General features: G+C 42.8%; 2 long non-coding RNA genes across 2 annotated transcripts in view; both read left to right on the forward strand.

Moving 5' to 3' along the window:
* LOC115833142 overlaps positions 1-15,966 on the forward strand; it is a 39,315-nt gene extending 23,349 nt beyond the window's left edge. The window contains exon 3 of the long non-coding RNA XR_004028585.1: positions 14,026-15,966. This is a non-coding gene — a long non-coding RNA (uncharacterized LOC115833142). The remainder of the gene's footprint in view (positions 1-14,025) is intronic.
* Positions 15,967-21,410: 5,444 nt separating this feature from the next.
* LOC115833170 lies at positions 21,411-22,710 on the forward strand. The gene is made up of 2 exons (XR_004028618.1): positions 21,411-21,580; positions 21,761-22,710. It is a non-coding gene; the product is annotated as an uncharacterized LOC115833170 (long non-coding RNA).
* The last annotated feature ends 671 nt before the right edge of the window (positions 22,711-23,381 follow it).

Genomic DNA, 23,381 nt, shown 5'->3' on the forward strand with positions numbered 1-23,381 from the left:
CTATGTGTTCACATGATCTCTTCTTTGTGGGTGTGTCACAAGAGATAGCAAGTGAGCAAGCTTCCTGGTGTCTCTTCTTATAAGGGCACTAATTCCATCATGAAAGGCCCACCTTCATGGCCTCAAGTAATCTTAAATTACTTCCCCAAAGCCCCATTTTCAAATACAATATATTGGGGGTTAGGGCTTCAACATGTGAATTTTGGAGGGACATAAACATTCAATACATAACACACTGTAAATTCTTCATGTAGGTTCAAGGTTCAAATGCATATTACCCATTTGGTCTGGGAATTCTTAAGATAAAACATTAATATAGAAGTGGTATCAAGCAGTGATGGTATCCCTGCAATGTCTGTCAGAAGCAATAAGAAATCTTCTCTGGAGGAACATTCCCTCAATCCAAGCAGTTCAAGATTGCTACAAACGGAGTCCTACTAAATATAAGTTCACAATCCAATTACAAAACATACGAGGAATCAATTTACCATGAGCAAAAGTCAGCAGACCAAGCAAGTGATGGATTATGTTTCAAGAACTTAAGACAATAGAACTATCAAATATGCTATAAAATAAATATATTTAAAATGATTAAAAACTTAAAAAGGAATTGAAAATTGATAAAGAGAATAAGACTATTAAAAGAAGAGGCAGATCTGAAAAAGAATCTAATAATATTAATAAGAATGAAAAGTATATAGTCATTAAAATTAAAAACTCAGTGGACAGATTAGAGACAGCTGAAGGAGAATTAGGGAATTGGAAAGTAGAGGAAATTTCATAGAAAGCAGTTTAGAGAGACTAAGAGATGGAAAATATGAAAGAGAGATTAAGAGACAAGTAGGACAGAATGAGAAATTCTAATATACATGTAATGGGGTTTCCAGAAGGTAGGAAGATAGATAATGGGGCCAGGCACAGTGGCTCATGCCTGTAATCTCAGCATTTTGGGAAGCCGAGGTGGGTGGATCACTTGAGGTCAAGTGTTCAAGACCAGCATGGGCAACATGGTGAAACCCCACCTTTACTTAAAAAAAATACAAAAATTAGTCAGGTGTGGTGGTGGGAGCCTATAATCCCAGCTACTCAGGAGGCTGAGGCAGGAGAATCACTTGAACCCGGGAGATGGAGGTTGCAGTGAGTTAAGATTGTGCCATTGCACTTCAGCCTGGGTGACAGATAAGACTCTGTCTCAAAAAAAAAAAAAAAAAAGATAATGGGGAAGAGGCAGCAGTCAAAGTGAAAGTGGCTAAAAAATTTTTAGACTTGATTTAATACTTAAATCTTAAAAATCAATAAGTCTGATTACTCTTGAGCAGAATTAAAAAATATATGTATAGTTTATAGGATAAAGGAGGAATCAGTAAAACTCAAACAATCCAAGAGAAAGACAAAAGAAACAAAGAAAAGACAGAGTAAGTAGGAAGTGTAAAATAAAACAATGGTAATAAAACTAAACGTATAAGTAATCATAATACATATAAATAGAATAAATTATTCAGTTAAAAGACAGAAGTTAGGTGTGGCTCATGGCTTAAAGTCTCAGCTACTTCGGAGGATGGTGTGGGAGGACAGCTTGAGTCTCGGAGCTTGAGACCAGCCTGGGCACCACAGTTAGACCCTGTCTCAAAAAAAAAAAACAAAAAAAAACAAAAAAAGAGGTTGTTAGGATAGGTTAAACACACACACACACACACATACACACACACACACATGCAATCTAGTATTCTAGTATGCCTCTTGTTTAGAGAGTGATGCAGAAAGGTCGAAAATACGCACCAGGGGAATACTAATCAAAAGAAAGCTAGTTCAGCTATAGTAATAACAGACAAAATGGACTTTTTTATACATGTATAAAAGCACTTTAAAGAGAAAAATAGTCACTACATATGATAAAAGGAACAGTTCATTAAGATACATTCACCTCCATTATACCTAGCAAGATCACCTTAAAACATATGTAGCAAAATTTTACAAAATTAGGAGGAAAAATAGACAAATCCATACTTGCAGTGAGAGATTTTAACATACCTCTCATAGTAATTGATAAACCAAGAAGACAGAAAATTAGTATGATTATGGAACATATGAACAATATAAGAAGCTTGAACAATAATTATATGTGTAATTTTACACACAACAATCAGAGAATAGGCCAGGTGCAGTGGCTCATGCCTGCAATCCCAGCACTTTGGGAGGCCGAGGTGGGTGGATCACTTGAGGTCAGGAGTTCCAGACCAGCCTGGCCAACATGGCGAAACTCCAAGTCTACTAAAAATACAAAAATTAGCTGGGCATGGTGGCGGGCACCTGTAATCTCAGCTACTTAGGAGGCTGAGGCATGAGAATCGCTTGAACCCGGGAGGTGGAGGTTGTAGTGAGCCAAGATCATGCCACTGTACTCCAGCCTGGGCAACAGAGCAAGACTTCATCTCAAACAACAAAAACCCCACCCCCCACTGAAAAAAGTTAGAGAATATACATTCTTTCTAAGCAGATACAGAAAATGTACAGATTTTGACTATGTACTAGATATTTATATCATGAAGCTATTTATGTAAAGCTTAAAAACTTATAAAACTATACTATACCATATTCATGGATATTATCTTCATAAAAAACATAAAATACATGGGAGCAATAGATCCTAAATTCAGGCTGTAGGTTTTTCTGCAGTTGGAAGGAGGAAAAGGGGATGGGGGAGGGACATATTAGGGGCATCAACGGTATATGTAGTGCTTAAAACAACCTTAACTAAAAGATCAGCTTCCTGTCCTGATCCAGAAGGAGTCTAACCTCTAAGCCTCTCTCTCTCCCACTGATTATAACTAAAACTTTTAAAAGCAGAAAATACGTAAGAGTTGGAAAAGTCATGGCATGCAGACTGAGGAAGGGAGTCAAAACTTAAAGAATGAATTGTTCAGAATTGAATTTCTCATTTTCCCCCCTTCTATTTCCCAACTTTGATCTGAGGGCAGCCTAGTTGTGGACCTAAAATCCTGAGAAAAACCCTGTATTTCTGGCCAGAGGACTGAGAAAATGGATCCCTGGGAACTAGGTAATAGGGCCGCAGTCCCCAGCCTTTTTGGCACCAGGGACCAGTTTCATGGAAGACAATTTGTCCATGGACCTGGGTAGGGGGATGGTTTCAGGATGATTCAAGTGCGTTACATTTATTGTGCCCTTTTATTTCTATTGTTATTACATTGTAACATATAATGAAATAATTATGCAACTCACCATAAAGTAGAATCAGTGGGAGCACTGAGCTTGTTTTCCTGCAACTAGACGGTCCCATCTGGGGGTGATGGGAGACAGTGACTGATCATCAGGCATAAGATTCTCATAAAGAGCGTGCAACCTAGATCCCTTGCATGCACAGTTCACAACAGGGTTTGTGCTCCTATAAGAATCTGATGGCTCTGCTGATTTGAAAGGGGATCAGGCAGTAATGGGAGCGATGGGGACTGGCTGTAAATACAGATAAAGCTTCACTCGCTTGCTCACAGCTCACCTTCTGTTGTGCGGACCTGTAACGGTCTATGGCCCAGGGACTGGGGGCTCCTGGAGTAGGGGAAATGCTGGAGAAGAGGGATTCCTTAGTTCTGTGTATGGACCAACATGAATCTTGGGTTCAGCCTCAAGTTGTATATACCCAGGACAGACCTAAAAGCACTACTGCAAAGGTTTTCACAAATGACCTGACACGAGAAGCCTGCAAACAGAAGGCAAGACAGAACCTGTGATCTGAACACAATAGGCTGATGGCCTGCTGAACAAATCGAAACCGACATTCTCTAGAAGTTTGACAAGGAGAATCTAGAATTTCATGGAATAATATTAGAAATGTATGAGATACAATCCAAACTTACTTGACACCAGGAAAATGTGATCATTTTTCAAAGGAAAAGGCAATCGATTACGTTAATCCTGAGATGGCCCAGATGCTGAAGTTATCAGACAAATACTTTAGCTGTTATAACCAAGCCCATGAGGTAAAGGTAAACACCTTAAGATAGAAAGAAAGAAGTGTTTGGCAAAGAAATAGAAACTATTATAAAAGAATAGAATACAACTTTTGAAAATGAAAATTGTAATATCTGAAAAACAAAATTCATTGAATGTGCTTAATAGCAGAATGGAGATGACAGAGGAGTCAGTGAACTTGAAGATATATCTATAAAAATTATCTGGTCTAAAGGACAGAGAGAAAAAATGATTAAAAAAATTAATAGAATCTCAGCGGCCTGTGGTACAAGACCAAAAGGTCTGACATTCTTGTTCTTGTAGCACCAAAAGGAAAGAGAAAAGAGATGGATTAGAAAAAAAATATGTATTTGAAGAATTAATAGCTGAAATGTCTTACATTTGGGAAAAACATAAGTTTGTAGATTTAAGAAGCTTAGCAAGTCTCAAACAGAATAAACTAAAAGGAAATCATGTCCAGATGCATCACACACTGTTGAAAATCAGATATAATGGAAAAATCTTGAAAGCAGCCAGAAATAAGTAACACATTATATGTAGGGGAAGAAGGATTCGTATAACTGAGTATTTCTCACCAGAAACCATGGAGGCCAGAAGACAGTAGAATACCATTTTTAAAGTGCTTAAAGAAAGGAGCTTTTAACACAGAATTCTATATTCAGAAAAAATATCCTTCAGGAATGATGGTAAAATAGAGGCATTCTCAGATTAAGAAAAAGTGAGAGAATTCTTTGATATTAAACCTGCTCTAAAATAAATGCCAAAGAGAGTCTTACAGGCCGAAGGTAAATATACCAGAAGGAAACTTGAAACTTCAGGAATGAAGGAAGAGCAACAGAAACGGTAAATATGGGGCTAAATAAAATACCCTATTTTTATCCTTTTAAATTCTTTAAATATTTACAGCTGTTGAAGGCAAAAATCATAACATTGGTAAGGTTCTGAATGTATATAGATATAAACATATGACAGCTATAACATAAAGGGGGAGGGTAAAAGTATGTATAAGTTTGTCAGGCTCCTACATTTTACTTTGAATTGGTAAGATAGTAACTTGAAGTGGACTGTAAAACACTAGGAATGCATATTGCAATATCTAGAACAGTCATTGTACACACACACACACACACACACACACACAAAGAGATATTGCCAAAAAAGCCAACAGATACGTTAAAATGAAATACTAAAAACTTTAAGTAATTCAAAAGAAGGCAGGAACAATGGAACAGAACCAAAACACATAGAGGACAAACAGAAACCACATAATACAATAATAGACATAAATTCAACCATACGAATAATTACATTAAATGTAAATGATCTAAACATAGCACTAAAAAACAGAGATTGTCAGATTGGATAAAAAAGAAGACTCAAATATAAGCTGTCTACAAAAAGCTAATTTAAATATGACATAGGTTAAAAAAGGAAATAATATAAAGCAAATATGATGAAATGATAGAACCAAGTGGTAGATACCTGTGAGTTAATTCTGTTACTTGCTATTATATTCTATATGTTTGAAATATTTATAATAATAATAAAAGGTGATTGAATAATTTTTTTACATAAATATTCTAGTCCTCTAGGGAGGAAAAGGAAAGATTGGCTAATAGATACAAGTTACAGTGAGATGGGAGGGATAAGTTCTAGTGTTCTATAGCATTTTAGGGTGAATATGGTTAACAGTAATTAAATGTACATGTTCAAAAAGCTGGAAGAGAGAATTTTTTTTTTTTTTGAGATAGAGTCTTACCCTATCACCCAGGCTGGAGTGAAGTAGAGTGATCTCAGCTTACTGCAACCTCTGCCTCCTGAGTTTAAGCAATTCTTGTGCCTCAGCCTCTTGTGCCTCTGCAGCTCTGTAGCGATTCTTTTTTTTTTTTTTTTTGAGACAGAGTCTCGCTCTGTTGCCCAGGCTGGAGTGCAGTGACATGATCTTGGCTCACTGAAATCTCTGCCTCCAGGGTTCAAGAGATTCCCGTGCCTCAGCCTCCTGAGTAGCTGAGACTACAGGCTTGCACCACCATGCTCGGCTAATTTTTCTGTATTTCAATAGAGACAGGGTTTCACCATGTTGGCCAGGATGGTCTTGATCTCCTGACCTCGTGATCTCCTGACCTCATGATCTCCCACCTCGGCCTCCCACAGTGCTGGGATTATAGGCATGAGCCACTGTGCCCAGCCTAAAGGAGAGGATTTTGATTGTCCACAACACAAAAAAATGATAAATGTTTGAGGTGATGGATATGCTAATTACCCTGATTTGATCACTATACATTGTACACATGTATCAAAATATCAGTCTGTGTCCCATAAATACATGCAATTATTGCCTATCAACTAAAAATAAAAAGAATCAATGCCCTTTAGATGGGTATATGAGATCTTTAGATGCCTGGCTCCAGACTGATGCCTCATCTTTTTCATTCTAGTCCCTGGCGTGGGGCCAGAGCTTAGGATCTGGAATCAGACTTCTTAAACTCAAATTCTACTTCTTACCTAGGTGTTCATGTCCAAAGGACTTTAACTTTCTTAAACCTCAGAAGACTTCAACAGTAAAATAAGTATAACATTGCCTAACTCTAAAGGTTTATTTTGAGGAATAAATGTAATATTGTACCTAAGTAATGGCAAAATTCTTGGCACATAGGACTTGTTCAATGAACACGAGCTATTATTAGCTAGACTGACTCACCTGGCTGGAGTCACTGATTCCACTGTAGGTCATCCTAGTTCCCTGCCTTTTACTACCAATGAAACACAGATTGCAACACATTAATCAATGGTGAAATCAATGGAGTTTATTGTGACCAGCATTTAAAAAAAAAAAATTGTAGGCTGGGCACGGTGGCTCATGCTTGTAATCCCAGCACTTTAGGAGGCCAAGGTGGGCGGATCATGAGGTCAGGAGATTGAGACCATCCTGGCTAACACGGTGAAACCCCGTTTCTACTAAAAATACAAAAAATTAGCTGGGTGTGGTGGTGGGTGCCTGTAGTCCCAGCTACTCGGGAGGCTGAGGCAGGAGAATGGCGTGAACCCGGGAGGCGGAGCTTGCAGTAAGCTGAGATTGCGCCACTGCACTCCAGCCTAGGCAACAGAGAGATACTCTGTCTCAAAAAAAAAAAAAAAAAAAAAAATTTAATGAAATGATATACAACAGAATAGAATGGGTTGGAATTTAATAGAATTGAAAAGAACAGAATAGAATAGCATTTTTAAAAAGTGAATTGTGTATAGTTAGGATAATGACTGTTTCAGTGTGTGGGTATAAAACATATTGATTATTGTGGGTTTTGGCCAAAAGAAGCTTGAGAAACATGGGTTTCCATGATTCCTTTTGCCTGGAGTAATGAAGCTTAGTGTCGCCTGTTGGAGCCCCACTTCCTTGAAAAGTTTTCACATGATTTTCCTTAGCCAGAATGCAAAACCTGTGGAAGCCATGGGTGGGTTTTAAACAAGGGAGTGATGAGATGTGATTTAAGTTCTAAGAACAGGTGCTCCCGTGAAGAGGAAGCCTCAGAAGGGAGTGAGAGCAGAAGGGAGCCCATCTGTGGTCGTCTCAGCAACAGCAGAAGAACCTGGGCTGCTGGGAGTGGAGTTGGAGAGAAACAGGTTGATCTGGAAGTTATTCTGCAGGTAGAATGGAAAGGTGAATTCCACAAGATGCTCTGGGGTCCACTGAGCTCAGCTGCTCAGGCTCAGCTCTTTCTGTGGCTTCTTCTTGGGCAGCCTGTTGACCAAGATGAGGCCCATGCCACTCCCTACATTCGGAGTCCATTATCTGATGCCCTCTTTCAGCTCTTTGCCTGCACTCATCTGTGACTGCCTGGTACTGCTAGGAAGCCTCTGTTTGTGTCTCATCTCTCCAAGGTGGACTGGAGCTTCTGGGGGTCCTTTCCTCTGTGGGGGTTATCAATATCAGAATGGAGTCACTTATGTCAAACCCTAACCAAATGGAGGCAGAGGCCACAAAGAGGAGCCTACATGGGTGCCTGTAACAGGCCTTGTCACAAGGAATCCCTGCACATATGCCTATGACGGGGAGTATGCCAGGAACTCCTCACATATGGAGGATTCGAGGTAAGCCATTTGCTCAAGGACACTTGCCCAGCAATGGCAGCCTCCACTAATGAGACATTGCCAACTCTTGTAATCAATGGTCTTTGTTTCCAAACAGCTAATGTGGAATTCTCCGTTTTTTTGCCTGTAAAAGTTTTCTTTAGCCCCAATCTCTTTGGATACGCCTATGATTCATCATAGCACATGTTTCCCAGGTTGTAATCCCCTGCAATTCCCAAAAAGCTCCTTTCGTGGAGATCCTGTCTCTGTCATTATTTAGGTTGACATCTTTTATGTCCTGCATTGCTGTTGATGACACCCACATTTGTACCTCCTGCTTGAACGTCCCCTCCCCCAACTCCAAAATTCCTATCTCTGTCTACCCTGTACCTCTATTTGAACCACTAAGAGGCATCTCAGACTTAAAGTGTCCCAAACTGAGCTCCCGTGATGCCCCCAAACCTGCTCCTCCCCACCACCTCCTCCTCTCAGCAATGGCAGCTTTATTCTTCTTTGGGCTTTATTCAGTCCCCCAACTTTGGAGCTTTCTTGACCCCTCTCTGTTGCTCACACGCCATATTTAGTGTGTCGGCAAATCCTTTGGCCCTGCCTTCCAAAGACATCCAAAATCTGCTCACCTCTCACCACCTCTCTGTCTTACTCTGCGTCAGGCCACCCTGTGTGTCACTTGCCCAACTGCAGGAGCCTTGGATCGAGTCCTCCAGACCTTCTACCTCTTTGACTTCATCTAGTGCTGCTCCAAGCCCCGTGTTCTTGCTTGGACACACTGGGCATGCTCCTGGCAGAGCCTTTGCACTTGCTGTTCCCTTTGTCGGGAAGCCTTTTCCCCAGATATCTGCTCAGCTCATCCCTTGTCTCTTTCGTCCTCACTCGGATTCCCCTTCTCAGTGAAGCCTTTCTGACCATCCTCATTAAAATCAAATAACCCCACCCCTCCACTCCCTTGCCCATTTTCCTCATACATTTTCCCCCTAGGACTAATCACTCTCTAACATTCTATATATATTTTTCCGATATATTTGTTTATATGTCCTGCATAAACAAAATGATTTGATTTATGGTCTATCTCTTCTTGCTAGAATGTAAACTCCACAAGGGTAGGAATGCTTGTTTCTTTTGTCACTGTTGTGTCCCTGGCTCCTAAAATGCTGATGATGTGGCCAGCTGCATGCCCTGCTATCCCTATTTTGAAATCCTTAATAAATTTTGGACAAGACCCTCCTTTTTCATTTTATGTTGGACCTGGAAAATTACGGAGTGGGTTCTGACTTCCAGGGATATGGTATGCATTCAATAAATAATCTCTTGAATGAATGTTGAATGTGATGGTTTTCAAAGCAGATGTGAGATAAGAAGTTACTGATTGGTTGACTGAATGGAGGGAGAGCTGATCATTCTTTCATTCATTCATGCATTCATTCATTCACTAACATTCAACAAATATTTACCTGACATCCTTAGGGATTAAATTTCTGTCCACTGATAGTGAACCTCATGCATCGTGTTGCACACTCCACAGATGTGAAGGATTTTAGGAATACAACACCCTGTGATGTAGGTATGATTGTCTCCACTTCCAGATGAGGATACTGAGAAGTTAAAGCATTGCCTGAGGTCATGTGGCTAGTGGAAGCCACAGGCAGGATTATCCCATGGCTGGCCAGGCTGAGCTGTGGAGGCAGCTCCTGTACTCTCAGCCTCCTCCTTCAGAATCCCTCCTCCTCACTCCCCATTCATGGGCTGCTTCTCCCAGGATCAGGCAGCCTCTGCCCACCTTTTCTCACTTCACCCTTTCTCCTTGCAAAATTAGAAAGAATCGGCTCTCAGCTATTTGTTTCTTACTGTGGATTTATCCATGTGTCACCTCTCCCAGGCAGAATTACATTCTGAAGGCATCTCTAATTGAGATTGCTCCATGGGGAAGGACTCTTAGGCCTCAGGAAGCAGGTGTTAAAGCCCTGGAGTGAGGCAGGAACCCCAAAGTCCTGATGACACCCCATGTAGGTACCCCCAAACCTGCCTACACTTCAGGCCGGGCCCCCAGTATAGAGATGGAAAAACAGTCCCACTTTTGGTCACAGATTCTAGAAAACTGTGAGATTCTGGGGAAATCCATTTTGAGTAATACCTTTTAGAAGAAGAAAAAATGGAAGTAGCTTATCATAGCATGGGTTTTGTTAGACAAAGATGGCAATTCAGGAGGAAACATAAATTTAACAACTCTTAAGTATGCACAGCTGACATCTCGTAGAGTGGGGCTGGTGACTAAGCCAGAAGTTACTGTCTGCATCCTCTGTAACTTACAAATAAAAATGAGGACCAGACCTTAGTTATGAAATGCATGAACAACCACTGCTGTGGGACCACATAAAAAGATGCTGATTCCAAATATTTAACCTTAGCATTTGTCTGTGTGGTTTTATTTGAAAATGATGGGGTGCTTGAAACTCTCAGAACTTAGAAAACTCTTAAGTTTTTTTTTTTTTTTTTTTTTTTTTTGAGACAGGGTCTTACTCTGTTGCCCAGGCTGGAGTGTGGTGGTGCAATCATAGCAAACTGCAGCCTCGAACTCTTGGCCTCAAGGGATCCTCTCGAATACGTGGGATTACAGGTGCATGCCATCATGGCCAATCTTTAATTTTTTTTGTAGAGACAAGTGTCTTACTATGTTGCCCAAGCTGGTCTTGAAGTCTTGGCCTCATGAGATACTCCCACCCTGGCCTCCCAAAGTGCTGGGATTACAAGTGGGAGCCACCACGCCTGGTTGAAACTCTATGCATTGAAATAACAAATACAAGAAATAGATAAAAATATAATACATAATAAATATAATAAATAAACAAATATAATAAATATACAAATATATAAATATAGTATTCTATATGTGAACTCATGTATTTTATATATGAATATATTATATGTTTTATATATGAATATATTGTATATGTAATATATTGTATATATATTTGAAAATACTGTATATATAAAATATATAACATAAAACATAAGGAATGTAAGTATTGAAATTACATCATGAGCTTGCTTTTTGTACTCAGACCCTCCCCACAGTATTAGGATGGTTTCATTGGCAAGTAAAAGAAACTGAACCCAACCCAGCTTAGGACTTCAGGAAAATTGATTGAATGATTGATTGATTGCTTCTATGATTGAACACGCTGCCTCACCTCCAGGCCTCCCTGGCTTGATGCCCAGAGGGGCAAAAGGAGCTTCTCTTTTCTCCCAGCAGTCACACGTCAAATCCTAGATGAGCTCAGGCTGGCCTTACTTGGACACACGCCCCTCCCTTGGGCCTTTGACTTAGTGGGAAGGATGGGGGGCTAATTAGCCAGACCTTGAGGGGGCCAGACACTGTGACTGAACCCCCCAGAATCAATACCGTCAGCTTTGGGGAGAAGCAGCTCCCAGGAAAAAGAAACAGTAATTGCCTATAATCTTGCTTTTCTTTCCATGCTGACAAGAGACATTTTCCCTGAGACTGACAGAAAGCGCTGCTATAAAGAACTAGTCCTTCCTCTTAGCTGTTTTCATAATTCCAGGTGTTTTCTGTTCCAGTCGAAAGACTCAAGAAAAGAAAATTTCCCAAGAGACAGGATCAACTTCTTCTTTATTTTGGGAACAGTAGCTAAAATGTGGTCTCTGGACTCAGGCTAACCTAGATTTCAACACTGCATCTCCTGCGGAGTGTAGGAACTTGGGAATTTAGGTCCGGTTGGCCTTCACTTTCCCCGTTTGTAAAACAGAGATAAAATTATACTCCTCTTAGTTTTATGGTAAGGATTAGATAAAATAACACGTATTACCAAATAGCACAGTTCTTGGTAGATTTTCTTTTATTTACTTTCTCCTTCAAATACCCACTGGGTAATTTTTTACCCCTCGAGAAGCCTTGGAAGAGCAGTGATACCGGATGCATTCCCTTATCTTATCACTTGTCACATTCATTATGCTTAAATCATCCATTTAAGTGTGACTCTCTCTTTTATTTGCCATCAGGCGGCAGGTTCCTTGAGATCCAGGGCCATGTGTTATCCATTTTGATGTCCCCAGTGTCAGACTTAATGCCTGGGAACACAATAGGAATTCAATCAATGTGGAGCTGCTGAACTATTGAACCACCAGGTAGAGTTTTGAGGGTGACCGATCGTTATTGCCTTTAGAAAAGCAAGATTGGTGGGTTACACCCACACAGAGCCAAGTGAGACTATTTTCTGGAATTTGTTTAACCCGGGGTATGTATTTACCTGGATCTCAAAGAGAATGTTGATATGACCAAGTCATCTTATAGGGGAATGGCAAGGAAGGGAAAAGGCAACAGGGAGTTACATGGCTGGGTTGGAATCTTCACTCTCCCGCCTACTTGCTTGTGGAATCTTAAGCAAGTTTTTTGATCTATTTCTACTTCAGTTTTCTGATCTTTAAAATGGTACAACAATAATACCAACCACATGGGACTATAGGGATAATTAAATGAGACAATGTATTTAAAAAGCCACTGCAGGCCGGGTGTGGTGGCTCATGCCTGTAATCCCAGCACTTTGGGAAGCCGAGCAGTTGGATCACTTGAACTCAGGAGTTTGAGACCAGCCTGGGCAACATGATGAAACCCCATCTCTACAAAAATACAAAAAAACTAGCCGGGCATGGTTGGCATTTGCCTGTAGTCCCAGCTACTTGGGAGACTGAGGTGGGAGGATCACTTGAACCTGGGAAGCAGAGGTTGCAGTGAGCCAAGATTGCATCACTGAACTCCAGCTTGGGACCCTGTTTAAAAAAAAAAAAAAAAAAAGCCACTGCCCTGATGCATCAACATACAATATGGAAGAGTCCCTGAGCTGGAGCCACAGGGTATGCTTGGTAGGCACTGTGTTTGTAGGAGTACAGTCTTAACTGCTGTAACAAAGAGGCTCCAAATACAGTGACTTACCAAGAGAGAAATTGATCTGTTTCCATGTCACAGTCTGGAGGTCAGCAGGTCAGGGCTGCTGGGGTAGCTCCACATCCTGAATACGTGCTTTCCATTTCTGTGTCTAAGGAGATACCCTGGTTCTTGTCCTCTCCTTCCAGCAGTGGAAAGGGGGAAAGGGACTGGGCACAAGGTGTCGATGATACTACCAATTTTTTGAGGGCAAGATCAGGATGTGACCCTCATCACTTCTGCTGGCTTTACCTAGTCACGTGACCATGGCTACTGCAAGGGAGACTGGGAAATGTAGTCTTTGGCCAGGCAGCCATGTTGCCAGCTAAAATTTATACTACAGAAGTATAGAAAAACAAAAATTGGGAGACAACCAGCCACCTGCCATAGCCACTTAGTACCTCATGAAAAAAGGCAAGGGTGATAGTCACCTCTCAAAAGGGCTCTTTGCTGGGTTCCCTTGGCAGCAAGTGCATTGTACAAAGTCTAACTCCCCATGAACCAGAAGGGAATTCAGGAAATGATTCAGGCTCCCTGGCTGACTCAAACACTCAGGATCCTGGAGAGAAAAGTAGCCATACACCCATTTGGGGCTTGGGGTTTAGTTTATAATAATAATAATGACTTTGGCACAGAAAACTTCCTGAGGGTTAATGAATGACTGGCTTGGATTAATAGCCCAAATCACTGCTGAAATCTATCAACTCCTTCCAGCTTCGTATTAATCTACAGGAAATTCTTTGTATACCCAGCTATTACAGCTTCAAACTCACAAAATAAAAATGAATGGATGTTTCATTAGAACTTGGAAAAAAACTTGATCACCATTGTGGGTGGCCACCATGCTATTATTATTTTTTTTCCAGGCACATTTCCTGCACTTCCTCTGGTTCTCTTTCTGGCTTCAATTTGCTGCAGTGGCAACAGCAGCAGCTGGCCCTCTAGACTAACATCTCCTTGCTATTTATAATACACTTTGCAATGCTCATTATTTCTTAACTTTGTCTTCCCAGATAGACTGGGAGCTCCATGAGGTCTGAGACAACCTGAAGATGCCCAGCTCAGCAGAGACTGGCTACGGCTGTCACTCAGTAACTATTTGTTGAATTAGACATAATAGAAGAGCTGACAAATTTTAAACAAGTCACCGTCAGTCCAGTGGATTCCTCAAAGCAAACCTGGAAATCTCAGCATGGGTTGGATTTAAGGCAGTACATTTTCAGCTCCTCAAAATTTGAACAGTTTCTCAAGAGAACAACTTGAAACAGAAAGGCAAGGATGTAGATGTGGTTGTAGAAGATGATGTCTAAGGCCACTAAACTGTCCACTGTGAAGACAAATCTTGCATGTTTAGCAGGCGGTGGCTCCCCTTCCCTGTGGGGAGTCCCACTGCTTCCCTGGCCTGGGTGTTCTCTGCCGGTAGATGTTATTGACAAAATAAGCAAAGTCCTCTGATTCTGAGAATTATAGTTTATGATAGCTCTAGATTGCCTCTGCCATGCTATTTAAAGTCCTGCTTTATTGTCTGACATGAGTTTGGCATCTATGAGGACTTGTCCAGTGCAAAGTACAATCCCCACTGAAAGATATCACCAGCACATCTTGTCACTGCGAGCTGGGCAGTACAATGAGGTTGGCAGGATCCTGTTTAGGTGGGGGATAGCCACCTGGGCATCAAGAATCTTCTACCTTGATTCCACATTGATTCCCCAAAGTGGGCTTCAGACAGCTCTGCACTTACGTCTTCTGATTAAAGCAGCAGACGGGGTCCCAGCTGGAGAAAAGTTCTGGGAGCAGGAGAGGTGTTGGTGGCTTTAAAACCGGGGGTGAAGATTGAATTAGGAGGTTAGGCAGGAGTAGGATCAAAGGCTTAGAAAATGCTTGTTTCTTTCTATTATTCTTATGAGAGCTGATAAGGGGCTTTCAGTTTTGGGGGACAGCCTTGGAAGAGAATGAGGGAATTTAATCAACTAGTGGGACCTTTCCAACTTACATTTCCCAGTGTTTGCTGGATGATACGTTTGCCTAATAAGTTAAAGCTTCCAAAAATAGAAAGGAAAGCTTGGTGACACTAAGCTCTGGCATGCTGTCATCTTCTGGCTAGGGGTCTTGTGCTTCTGTTTTTCTATTTCTGACCAAGGACATAAAATGTGTTGTGACCTCTCAGATAATGCTATGGTATCATGTCCAAGCAGTAACTAACCAGAGTGGAGTTTTTACAGGTAAAAAAGTATTGAATAGCTCAGCAACAGGGAGGATTTCATGATAAATTGCTTTTTCAGAAAATGACAAGGGGACAGACACTTGCGTTTCTTCCATTGAGAGCCTTAAGGAAGTTAAGCGAAGCTCTGCTCACCCCTTCAAGTAACGATGACCCATCCGATTGTGGTCATAACCAGTAGCATCTGAGCCACCCCTAACCTCTCTGGGCCCCAGATTCCTTGTTAAGTTAAATGAGGTGACTCCCCAGTTTACCATTCTAGGGGTTCCTGAGGAGTTAAAAATGAAGGAGAAAATGCAACATGTACCAAGTGAGCAAGGGCTCAAGGCTTATCTCCGGCACGAAAGTGACCGCTGTCCATTAGAGATGTGCTTGCCCTAGATTTCCTTTAGGAAATGCAAACATTGAACTCTGACCTTCAGGACCCAAGCCCCGGCTTGCATCTATTCTATACACTTTCTATTATTTGTTAGGGCTCACAAGGAACAGTTATTTTTTTTTTTATTTTTAACTTTTTTTTAGAGATGGAGTCTCACTCTGTCTCCCAGGCTGGAGTGCAGCGGTGCCATCTCAGCTCACTGCAACCTCCACCTCCCAGGTTCAAGCAATTCTCCTGTCTCAGCCTCCTGAGTAGCTAGGACTACAGGTGTGTGCCATCATGCCTGGCTAATTTTTAGTATTTTTAGTAGAGGCAGGGTTTCACCATATTGGCCAGGCTGGTCTCGAACTCCTGTTCTCAAGTGATCTACCCTCCTTGGCCTCCCAAAGTGCTGGAATTACAGATGTGAGCGACCACACCCGGCCCATTTGTTTTCTTTCATGTCCTTCTGTAACACCAGTGCTTTAGATGAACACGTGGACAGAACAAGATCATCACTATTTTGCAATATGAAGACCAACCACACTGTGACCAGAAAAAACAGAGGCAAAATGTTGAACTTAATGATACCTTTTTATAATTTGTATTTGGTGTTTCTCAATTTTCCATTGGATAGTTTGAGAGATAAGTACAAGTCAATGACATGTTCTCTCTCGTACCCTATTGTCTAATCCTGCTAACACACACACACACACACACACACACACTGATTACCTAATTCATCTGATTATTACACTCTCAATTGCCGCAGTCTCAGAAGCAGCATGGTGTAACAGAAAGAATATGAGGCTTAGAATCCAAAAGCCAGAGTGTGAATTCCAGCTCCACTGACTTGCTGCATGACTTGAAGCAAGTCATTAAGTGTCTCTGTTTACTCATTTTATTACTTTCCTATTGCCTCTGTAATATAGCACCACAAACTTGTGGACTTAAAACAACATGCATTTATTCTCTCAGCATTCTGGAGGTCAGGAGTCTGACATCAATTTCATCGGGCTAAAAGCAAGATGTTGGTAGGACCAAGATCCCCGTGGAGGCTCTGGGAGAACCCATTTCCTTGCCTTTGCCAGCTTCTAATGCTGCATTCCTTGCATTCCTTGATTGTTGACCTCTTCCCCCATCTTCAAAGCCAGCAGAGCAGCACCTTGTTTCATTGCCTTCTTTCCTGTCAAATCTCCCTCTGCCTCCTTCTTATAAGAACACTTGTGGTTGCATTTAGAGGTTATGATGATAATCCAGAATAATATCTTTATCTCAAGATCTTTGACTTAGTCTCCTCTGCAAAGTCTCTTTTGCCACAGAGGGAAACATTCACAGGTCCCAGGGGTCAGGCTGTGTACATCTTTGGGGGACTTTATTCTGCCTACCACAGTCATCTTTTTTTTTTTTCTTTTTTTTTTTTTTAGATGGAATCTTGCTCTGTCACCCAGGCTGGAGTGCAGTGGCATGATCTCGGCTCACTGCAACTTCTGCCTCCCTGGTTCAAGCAATTCTCCTGCCTCAACCTCCCAAGTAGCTGGAATTACAGGCTCCTGCCACCATGCCCGGCTAATTTTTGTACTTTTAGTAGAGATGGGGTTTCACTATGTTGGCCTGGCTGGTCTTGAACTCCTGACCTCAGGTGATTCCCCCACCTTGGCCTCCCAAAATGCTGAGATTACAGACGTGAGCCACCATGCCCGGCCCCACACTCATCTATTAAGTAGAGCTAGGAATTCCTATCCTAAGGGACACAAAAATGAAAAAAGATAAAATTTGTGAAGAGGCACCTAATGAAAGCCCATACATGTCGCTGAATTCGGAGGAGGGTGGGTCTGACCTCCCATTGGCTGGTCTCTGCCTGGTGGACATCGTGAAGAAGAGAGCCGGGACTAGTGTGGCTGGGGGATGTTCCAGGGCCAGAGTGGCTTCAGGTGCCAGCAGCCCTGGCCGAAGGATGACTCCAGGAGCAAGCTCAGAGCCAAGTGGAAGAGGCTTCAATAAACGGCACCTGAGCCAAGCATGATGGGATGTGCCTGTGGTTCCAGCTACTCAGGAGGCAGGTGGGAGGATGGCTTGAGTCAGAAGTTCGAGGCTGCAGTGAGCTATGATCACACTACTGTACTCCAGCCTGGGTGACAGAATGATACCCTGTCTCTAAAAAGAAAAGTCACCTGGATGCTCATGACCGAGATGGGGTGGCGTGGGTGGGGTGGGACAGCCTCACTTTATAACTTTGCTTTCAGCGTGATGTGGATTAGTGTCTCCCATGTGGGAAAATTATGTTTACCACTTAGAGAGCTGATAGTGCTTGGTTACCCCATAACGCTGGACGGTGGCAGGCTTAACTCCCCCATCAAGGGCCTTAATGTATGTGGGGCCCTAGTCTTAGCAACAGCAGCAAATCTCCTTTTTCTTTTTCTCGAGCTGGTTGTTCACCAGGCAGTTGGGATGTTACATGGGAAGAGAAGACACACACAAGTCCCTTGTTTTCAATAAGGCAGTCTGGTCACGTCTTTAGCAGGTTATTAATCTTTTTCAAACCCCTCCTCTCCACCAAGTTTTATGATCCTGGGAATGAGATTCCTCCCCAGCATCCTTAGAGTTATCGGGGGGTTAGGATCAGTGCATGCAGCCACTTCCCTGGAATCATCAGTAGCCCTCCAGCCTCTGGGGGAGAGCTGCCAGTGGTCAGAGATGTTGGGAATTACAAGGGAGAAGCTAGGGAGAAGGAACTCACAGTCCCTCAGTCTCTGAAGGTGGCTTCTGGCAGGAGAAGCCAGGAGAGGGGGCCAGTCCTAGATAGGAGCTCTCCCAGGGAATTCCAAGGGTCCTCCCAAGGTCCAGTCATAACATGAGGAATTACTGTTGGGCTCTTGCTCAGATGTGCCTGTGAATTTATATCACAGAGGCTTGATGCATTTGACAACTGTTTAATTGCTTGAGCCCAACTGATACTCTTTCAGTCACTTTAAGGGAGTAAGTATGATCATTGCCTCAAATCTGCATGGCCTTCCTTGCCTTTCGGGTACTTTAAGAGGACTTATGTTCTTTGACTCCCCTAGTAACTCAAGAGGGTGGCTAAGATGCAACTCTGGAGGTTTCCAAGCTCTCTGCAAAGCCTGCCTTCAGTAGTCTGTGCACCACAAGAAGCATAACTTTATTATTCTCTAGCTGAATTTACCTCCTGCTTCGAGCCCCTGTTTTCCCATGTCATTTTAGGGGTCCCATGTTTTCCCTGGAGGCTTTTATATATATACACACACATTCCAGGGGCCTCTGAGGTGCCAAGACATGTGTGGGGTCCATCTGGTTCGCACTGATGTCCATGATCATTGAGTTCCTTTTTTATATCAACTATGTGACACTTCTTATAGTTTCCAGTTCCCGGTTAGAATTTGCAAACTTGTTGACTATTTCTTTGAATAGAGTAGCTAGATCATGGGTCTACAGGGGTCATCAGGGAGCGATTTCGCTGTTGGAAGCTCCAAGCAAATTGTCAGCTCCAGCATTCCACACAGCTCTGGCGCCACACTCCTTTTCCTTTTGAAAGATGATGATCTGCTAGTGGTGAATGCTCTTGGGGTTTTATTTGTAGGTTTTTCTTCTTGTCGCAAATGTCTATATTTCTTCTTCACTCTTGAGGGATATTTTCCATGGGTAGAGGATCTAGGCTTTTATTTGGATTCCATTGTGGCTTTAAAAAAAGTCAGTTGACTGTTTATTTATGGCTTCTTTAAAGGTGATCTCTTTCTTCCTAAGGTTGTTTTAAAAGTTTTCCTTCCCTCCCTCCCTTCCTCCCACCCCATCCCCCTTCTTCCTTTCCTTCCTCCCTCCCATCCTCCCTTCCTCCCTCTTTCTTTTTTTCCTTCCTCCTGCCCTCCTTCTTTCTTCCATCATTATATATTAAAATATTTTCTTTCTGTCTTTTTTTTTTTTTTGAGGTGGACTTTCGCTCTTATTGCCTAGGCTGGAGTGCAATGGTGTGATCTTGACTTACTGCAACCTCCACCTCCTGGGTTCAAGCGATTCACTTGCCTCAGCCTCCCTAGTAGCTGGGATTACAGGCGCCTGCCACCACACCCAGCTAATTTTTGTAATTTTAGTAGAGATGGGGTTTCACCATGTTGGCCAGGTTGGTCTCGAACTCCTGAACTCAGGTAATCCACCTGCCTTCGCCTCCCAAAGTGCTGGGATTACAGGCGTGAGCCACCACTCCCAGCCTATTAAAGTATTTTCTTCTGGGCCTTCCTCCTTTTTTTTTTTTTTTTTTTTTTTTGAGACGGAGTCTCACTCTGTCACCCAGGCTGGAGTGCAGTGGCGCGATCTCAGCTCACTGCAAGCTCCGCCTCCCGGGTTCACGCCATTCTCCTGCCTCGGTCTCTCCGAGTAGCTGGGACTACAGGCGGCCACCACCACGCCCGGCTAATTTTTTGTATTTTTTTTTTTTTAGTAGAGACGGGGTTTCACCGTGGTCTCGATCTCCTGACCTCGTGATCTGCCTGCCTCAGCCTCCCAAAGTGCTGGGATTACAAGCGTGAGCCACCGTGCCCGGCCTCCTTCCCTCCTTTTACTTCTTTTGATACTGCCATCAAATGCATGTTAGGTTGACTCACTGTATACTCTATTACCCTCTCTTCCAGTTTTTAATCTTTCTGTCTCCTTATACTGTAATCTCAGTGTTTCTTCTGCTTTAATTTTGGTATATGAATTATTCAGCTGTGTTCAAAGTGTGGTTAAAGCCACTTACATGCTCTTTAATTTTTAGTTATTGTACTTTTCACGTCTAGAAGTTCTTCTGAGTTCCTTTTTTATATCGACTATATGACACTTCTTATAGTTTCCAGTTCCTGATTAGAATTTGCAAACTTGTTGACTATTTCTTTGAATAGAGTAGCTAGAATTGTTTTAGTCTGTGTATAGTGAGTTGAATATCTGAAACCTCTGTGAGTCTGTTTCTTTTGTCTGCTAACCCTACTCATGGCGTCGTGTTTTCCTGGATGTTTGGTTGGTTGTCTTTGAATATGTCCAACTCCAGTTATTTCTAGGAACACCTAAAGGCACATCTGTTCACTATCACCCAGTGAATTGCCATGTGTTTGTCTCCTGTCATGGTATCCTTTGCATTCAGGGAGAGGCCTCTGCTATCTGCAGAACTGTGTGAAATCACCTCATTTTTGCCTTCAATGAAGGTTGTCTCTGGCTGGTCACCGCCACTTCCTCAAATGACTAATGCCACTCTTGCTCACAGTGCTAAGGCGCTAAGGAGTTTTCAGAGGGCTAGAGTGATTCTGTGTCCTCTGAGGTTCTCAGGAAATGAGGCCACAGGGCCATCCGTGCATGAGTGACAGCGGGGTGGGGTGGATGAGCAGTGGCAGTGGTGGGCACCTATGCTGCTGGCGCCACAGCTTTTTGTATCTTGGTGAAAACAACGCCTTTCATTTTCACTTGTAGATTCTCCGGCTACATTCCACAAGAACAAATTCTGGTCACAGAGGCCAGAGTAAACTATCAGTGTAATGGCCCTTCCCCTTTGATGATAGCAGCTTTTTTCGGGGGAGCAGGGGTGGCCAAACTTCTTAGCCTTATTTTCTCTTCCTTTCTAGTTCTCCCCGGAGGCTGCTGGGTTCACCTCTCCCTCTGCCAGACAGACAGGCTCAGACATGCAAGAAGGAAGGGAGTGTGGGGGTTGGGTGGGAGGATTAAGCTGGGGAGAGCCAGTCTTGTCTTTGTAGATTACCAGAACTGATACACGAACACACACGTACACTCACTCACTCACTCACTCACTCACTCATCTATTCGTCTATTTTTGGCCTAAGTGCCTTTGGACTCATCTTCGGAAAAGCACATGAACTCTTTGGAGTCTCCCGTTCCACTTGGTAAATTTCCTATAGCCACGCACTGTAAGTCCCTGCTGCCCTCCTTCCTCTGAGCTTGTGGGGCCCACAGATCCCCTGCTCCACTTCCTGCTTCATTTCAGCTGACGGTGATGAGTCGGGGGGCAGGCTTGTAGGATGGGCGGGCTGGGCGCGGGGAACTGCAGCACCCACCCCACCCCCGGCCGCAGTGCTTGATGCCCCAGCCTCTGTCTCCCTCACTGTGCCCTTCCCTTAAGCCCCACTCTTGGCCTCCCCAAAGACAGAGTTTGTTCTGTTTTTATTGATAGGATGACACTCCCTCGTTCTAATACCATCTGAATGCCTGAGCAATTACATCTTACAACCTCATGAAAAACACAGCAGCTTGTCATGATGAATGATGTTACCGTGAATAATGCAGTTTTGAGTTCAAACTCCTTCTTATTCCAAGAATGAGTAAATATCCCTATTCCCTCCCCTCCCCATTGCATTTGGGTTTGACATGACATGAATCATTGTGGTTTTACTCCTGGGTAGAATTGTTTTTCTGTATTGCATTGCCAACCGATGGAAGGACAAAAAAGGAACCTTACCAATGAGCAGTTTCAGATGAACTTAAACTCTCAGAAATCTTGAAGAATGAATGAACTACAACTTTTCGAAGTTGCAAAAATGTTCAAGTCAGAAGTGACCCATGGGAAGCAACCTGGTCCTTAATTAGGACTGGAAAGAAAACGGAGGCCCAGCGAGGGAACAGTGGCTTCCCCAAGGTCACACTGCAAGTAAGTGGTGGCACTAGTCACCCAGCAGTCCTCCTGACTCCACGGTATCCTGACCCCAGACCAGCAGCCTTATTTGTGGTTAAAGAACGTGGAAAAACAGCTTATGTTTGAATTTTAAAATAATGCCGGTACTAAAGATCTACATTCCATGAATATTGAGCTTTGCTGTGTGCGGATTGCTATGAATTTTGTAACTATTTTCTCTAAGAGCTCTCAGTATTTTACATATACAATTCCATTCTTTATTGTCCAGGGAAAAAGTTGCATTTACTGAGCAGTAAGAGGGTGATTTGAAGTCCCTGGGGACCCCCACCCTTGTCTTTCTATGTGAGATTGTATTTATTCTCTTCAGCAGCTCATTGCACAGATAGTGTATTTATTGAGCATCTACTGTGTGCCAGGAGCTATGTGGTAAGCTAAGCAGACAAAAACTCCTGCTCTCACAAGAAGAAAGGATTAACAAGCAGACAGTTGCACCTATAATGTCGGCCGGGTGTGGTGGCTCACTCCTGGAATCCTAGCACCTTGGGAGGTGGCGATGGGAGGATTGCTTTAACTCAGGAGTTCAAGATGAGCCTGGGCAACCAAGACCCTGTCTCTACAAAAAAATTAAAAAATTAGCTGGGGGTGATGGCATGAGTCTCTGGTCCTTCGGGACCAGAGGCCTTGGGAGGCTGAGGTGGGTTTATCACTTGAGCCTGGGAGGTTGAGCTGCAGTGAGCTGTGATCACACCATTGCACCCCAGCCTGGGCCACAGAGCGAGACCTTGTCTCTAAATAAACAAACAACCTAATGTCAAGTTAGGAAGTGTGGCAAAAAGGAACAAAGTCAGGGTGACTGCCATTCTAGAAAGGGTGGTGAGGGAAGGTCTCCTTGAGCAGACCCTGTGGAAGTGGAAGGGTAAGTCACAAGACTCTCTGGAGGAAGAAGATTCCAGGTGGAAATGCCTTAGTGGATGTTAAACGCTTTAACGGTTGTTAGCCAGAAAGCCAGAATGGCTGGAGCTGAGGGAGTAGGGGAGGCGGCATAGGAAATGAGGTCAGAGATGGAGGCAGGGCCGGATCACAGAGGGGCACAAAGAATGAGGAGGGAATTGGATTTTTGGAAAAGATTGTGGCAAAATACAAAATATAAAATACAAAAATA

The sequence above is a fragment of the Nomascus leucogenys genome, chromosome 25 (genome assembly GCF_006542625.1).
Source record: "Nomascus leucogenys isolate Asia chromosome 25, Asia_NLE_v1, whole genome shotgun sequence".
NCBI lineage: Eukaryota > Metazoa > Chordata > Mammalia > Primates > Hylobatidae > Nomascus > Nomascus leucogenys.